The sequence below is a fragment of the Arachis stenosperma genome, chromosome 1, assembly GCF_014773155.1.
Source record: "Arachis stenosperma cultivar V10309 chromosome 1, arast.V10309.gnm1.PFL2, whole genome shotgun sequence".
NCBI classification, from domain to species: domain Eukaryota; kingdom Viridiplantae; phylum Streptophyta; class Magnoliopsida; order Fabales; family Fabaceae; genus Arachis; species Arachis stenosperma.
The window spans coordinates 36,593,668-36,599,119 of NC_080377.1; the positions used below are offsets into that span (position 1 = coordinate 36,593,668).

Consider the following 5,452-nt stretch of genomic DNA (forward strand, 5'->3'; position numbering starts at 1 on the left):
GGATAAATTCGAAATTCATGTACTTCTTATTCTTTTGAATTAGAAACATTTTTCATTTAAGAAAGGTGAAGGATTAATGGAATTATTCATAACTTTAAGGCTTAGTTACTAAACACTAATGATCATGAAGTAGAGGCACAAAACATAGATAAACATAACACAAAAAACCGAAAAGCAGAAAGAAATAAGAACAAGGAATGAATCCACCTTAGTGACGTCTTCTTCTTGAAGGACCAACAATGTCCTTAAGCTCTTCTATGTCCCTTCCTTACCTTTGTTGCTCCTCCCTCATTGCTCTTTGATCTTCTCTTATTTCATGGAGAATGATGGAGTGCTCATGATGTTCCACCCTTAATTGTTCCACATTGTAGCTCAAATCTTCTAAGGAAGTATTGAGTTGTTCCCAATAGTTGTTGGGAGGAAAGTGCATCCCTTGAGGCATCTCAGGGATTTCTTGATGATGAGCTTCCTCATGCATCTCTTGAGATCCGTGGAGGGTCTCTCTTGCTTGCTCCATCCTCTTCTTGGTGATGGGCTTATCCTCTTCAATGGGGATTTCTCCTTCTATGATAACTCCAGCTGAGTAACATAGATGGCAAATAAGGTGAGGAAAAGCTAGCCTTGCCATGGTGGAGGGCTTTTCGGCTATTTTGTAGAATTCATTGGAGATGACTTCATGAACCTCTACTTCCTCTCCAATCATGATGCTATGAATCATGATGGCCCGATCCACAGTAACTTCAGATCGGTTGCTAGTGGGAATGATGGAGCGTTGAATGAACTCCAACCATCCTCTAGCCACAGGTTTGAGGTCCAGTCTTCTTAGTTGAACTGGCTTGCCTTTAGAGTCTCTTTTCTATTGAGCTCCTTCCACACATATGTCCATGAGGACTTGGTCCAACCTTTGATTAAAGTTGACCCTTCTAGTGTAAGGGCGTACATCTCCTTGCATCATGGGCAAGTGGAACGCCAACCTCACATTTTCCGGACTAAAATCTAAGTATTTCGCGGGTTCAAACTTTGATCATGGTTCCCAGTGATCCATGCATTGGCATAGAACTCTTGAACCATTAAGATTCCGACTTGTTGCATGGGGTTGGTTAGGACTTCCCAACCTCTTCTTCGGATCTCATGTCGGATCTCCGGATACTCATTTTTCTTGAGCTTGAAAGGGACCTCCGGGATCACCTTCTTCTTTGCCACAACATCATAGAAGTGGTCTTGATGGCTTTTGGAGATGAATCTTTCCATCTCCCATGACTCGGAGGTGGAAGCTTTTGTCTTCCCTTTTCCTTTTCTAGAGGATTCTCCGGCCTTAGGTTCCATTGATGGTAATGGAAAAACAAAAAGCTTATGCTTTTACCACACCAAACTTAAAATGTTGCTCGCCCTCGAGCAAGAGAAGAAAAAAGAGAAGAAGAAGAAGAAAATATGGGGGAGAGTGAGGGGAAATGGATTCGGCCAAGGTGTAGAAGAGGGGGTTGTGTTGTGTGAAAATGAAGTAGAATGGAAGGGTATATATAGGAAGGGGAGAGGGTGTAGTTTCGGTCATTTAGGGTGGGTTTGGGTAGGAAAGTTTTTTTGAATTTTGAAGGTAGGTGGGGTTTATGGGAAAGAGTGGATGGATGTGAGTGGTGAAGGGGGTAATTGAGAAGAGAGATTGAAGTTGTTGGGAAGTGTGATATGGGGAAGAGTGTTATAGGATTAGGAGGTAAGGTGAGAATATGTTAGGTGGGGATCCTGTGGGGTCCACAGATCCTGAGATGATCCAGTGGGGTTTACAGATCCTGAGGTGTCAAGGATTTACATCCCTGCACCAATTAGGCATGTAGAATGCCTTTGCACACCATTCTGGCGTTTAAACGCCGAGATGATGCACACTCTGGGCGTTCAACGCCCATGTGTAGCATGTTTCTGGCGTTGAACGCCAGTTCCATGCTTGTTACTGGCGTTCAGCGCCAGCTTTCCTCAAGGCACATTCCTGGCGTTCAAATGCCAGAATGTTGCTTGTTTCTAGCGTTCAGCGCCAGATTCATGCTCTGTTCTGGCGTTGAATGCCAGCCAGATGCTCCTTATCAACGCCAGTATGTCCTCCCTCCAGGGTGTGATTTTTCTTCTACTGTTTTTGATTCTGTTTTTTATTTTTTTTATTTTTTTTCGTGACTCCACATGATCATGTACCTAATAAAACACAAAATAATAATAAAATAAAATAAAAATTAGATAAATAAAAATTGGGTTACCTCCCAACAAGTGCTCTTTTAATGTCATTAGCTTGACAGTGGGCTCTCATGGAGCCACAAGGTGATCAGGTCAATGTTGTAAAACTCCCAACACCAAACTTAGAGTTTGGATATGGGGTCTTAACACCAAACTTAGTGTTTAGTTGTGGCCTCCCAACACCAAACTTAGAGTTTGACTGTGGGGGCTCTGTTTGACTCTATACTGAGAGAAGCTCTTCATGCTTACTCTCCTTTGTCACAGAGGGATGGCCATGTACCTTAAACACAAGGTAGTCCCCATTTAATTGAAGGACTAATTCACCTCTGTTGACATCTATCACAGCTCCTGCTGTGGCTAGGAAAGGTCTTCCAAGGATGATGCACTCATCATCTTCCTTCCTAGTGTCTATGATTATGAAATCAGCAGGGATGTAAGGCCTTCAACCTTTACTAACACGTCCTCTACTACTCCATAAGCTTGTCTTAATGACTTGTCTGCCAATTGTAATGAGAACAAGGCAGGTTGTACCTCAATGATAAGTAAGGGAGGTTCACTTTCCCAAGTCTCATTACCAAACAACTTGGCATTCAGCTTCATGATAGCTCCTAAATATTGAGCAACTTGCTCTCCAGTCACATCTTTATCCTCTTCAAAGGAGGAATAGTCTTCAGAGCTCATGAATGGCAGAAGGAGATTTAATGGAATCTCTATGGTCTCTATATGAGCCTCAGATTCCTTTGGATCTTTAATAGGACACTCCTTCTTGCTTGAGAGACGTCCCAGGAGGTCCTCCTCACTAGGATTTTCATCCTTCTCCTCCCTTGTGCATTCGGCCATATTGATTACATCAAGGCCTTGCACTCTCCCTTTGGATTCTCTTCTGTGTTGCTTGGGAGAATACTGGGAGGAGTTTCAATGACTTTCTTACTCAGCTGACCCACTTGTGCCTCCAGATTTCTGATGGAGGATCTTGTTTCACTCATGAAACTGAAAGTGGCTTTTGACAGATCAGAGACTAAGTTTGCTAAATTAGAGGAGCTTTGTTCAGAATTCTCTGATTGTTGCTGAAAATATGATGGAAAAGGCTTGCTATTGCTCAGCCTATTGCGTCCACCATTGTTAAAGCCTTGTTGAGGCTTTTGTTGATCCTTCCATGAGAAATTTGGATGATTTCTCCATGATGAATTATAGGTGTTTCCATAAGGTTCACCCATGTAATTTACCTCTGCTATTACAGGATTTTCAGGATCATAAGCTTCTTCAGAAGCTGCCTCTTTAGTACTGTTGGATGCATTTTGCCATCCATTCAGACTTTGAAAAATCATGTTAACTTGCTGAGTCAACACTTTGTTCTGAGCCAATATGGCATTCAGAGCATCAATTTCAAGAATTCCTTTCCTCTGAGGCGTCCCATTATTCATGGAATTCCTCTCAGAGGTGTACATGAACTGGTTATTTGCAACCATGTCAATAAGTTTTTGAGCTTTTGCAGGTGTTTTCTTTAGGTGAATGGATCCACCTGCAGAATGGTCCAGTGACATTTTTGAAAACTCAGATAGACCATAATAGAATATATCTAATATGGTCCATTCTGAAAACATGTCAGATGGACAAATTTTGGTCAACTGCTTGTATCTTTCCCAAGCTTCATAGAGGGATTCACCATCTTTTTGTTTGAAGGTCTGAACATCCACTCTAAGCTTGCTCAGCTTTTGAGGAGGAAAGAATTTATCCAAGAAAGCCGTGACCAGCTTATCCCAGGAGTCCAGGCTATCTTTAGGTTGTGAGTCCAACCATATTCTAGCTCTGTCTCTTACAGCAAAAGGGAAAAGCATGAGTCTATAGACTTCAGGATCAACTCTATTCGTCTTAACAGCCTCACAAATCTGCAAGAACTCAGTTAAAAACTGGTAAGGATCTTCAGATGGAAGTCCCTAAAACTTGCAGTTCTGTTGCATTAAAGCAACTAGTTGAGGCTTAAGCTCAAAATTGTTGGCTCCAATGGCAGGAATGGAGATGCTTCTTCCATCAAATTTGGACGTTGGTTTTGTGAAGTCACCAAGCATTCTCCTTGCATTATTGTTGTTGGGTTCGGCTGCCATCTCCTTCTCTTGTTCAAAAATTTCTGAAAGGTTACCTTTAGATTGTTGTAATTTAGCTTCTCTTAGTTTCCTCTTCAGAGTCCTTTCAGGTTCAGGATCAATTTCAACAAGAGTGCCTTTTTCCTTGTTCCTGCTCATATGAAAGAGAAGAAAACAAGAAAAGAAGAGGAATTCTCTATGTCACAGTATAGAGATTCCTTTATGTTAGTAAAAGAAGAAGAGAATAGAAGAAGGAAGAGTGAAGAATCCAAACACAGGGGGACGAGTGAGTTCGGATTTTTGGATGAAGAGAGGTGAAGAGAAGTGTTAGTAAATAAATAATTAAATAGAATAAGAAAAGAGAGGGAGAATTCGAAAATTAATTTTGAAAAGGTGGTTAGTATTTTTCGAAAATTAAAGATAAGATATAATTAAAATTAAAATTTAAAACAAATTTTGAAAAATAGAGAGGTATTTTCGAAAATCAGAGAGGGATAGGTAGTTAGTTGGTTTTGAAAAAGATAAGAAACAAACAAAAAGTCAAATAGTTAGTTGAAAAAAAGATATTAAAATTAAATTTGAAAAGATAAGAAGATAAGAAGTTAGATAAGATATTTTTAAATCAAATTTTTGAAAAAGATAAAATTTTGAAAAAGATAAGATAAAAAGATAAGATTTTTAAGAAAAAGATAGTTTGAAAAAGATTTAATTTTTAAAAATAAAATTAATTACTTAACTAACAAGAAACTAAAAGATAAGATTCTAGAATTTTAAAGATTGAACCTTTCTTAACAAGAAAGTAACAAACTTCAAATTTTTTGATCAATCACATTAATTGTTAGTGTAATTTTGAAAATTTGATATAAAGATAAGAAAAAGATTTTGAAAATATTTTAAAAAAGATTTTTGAAATTTTCGAAAAAGAGGAAAAATTGGAAAAGATATGATTTTTGAAAAAGATTTTGAAAAGATAAGATTTTTAAATTTTTGAAAATTTGACTTGACTTGTAAGAAACAAGTAATTTTGAAATTTTTTTACTAAGTCAACTCAAATTTTCGAAAATTATGAGAAAAATAAGGAAAAGATATTTTTTTATTTTTGAATTTTTTATTATGAGAGAGAAAAACACAATTATGACCCAAAACAT

The 5,452-nt window shown here is 38.4% G+C and overlaps 1 non-coding gene across 1 annotated transcript; it reads left to right on the forward strand.

Annotated features, from left to right (window-relative positions):
• Positions 1-3,822: 3,822 nt before the first annotated feature.
• Positions 3,823-3,926, forward strand: LOC130947528 (small nucleolar RNA R71). Its single transcript, XR_009072707.1, has one exon. It is a non-coding gene; the product is annotated as a small nucleolar RNA R71 (small nucleolar RNA).
• Positions 3,927-5,452: the final 1,526 nt, after the last annotated feature.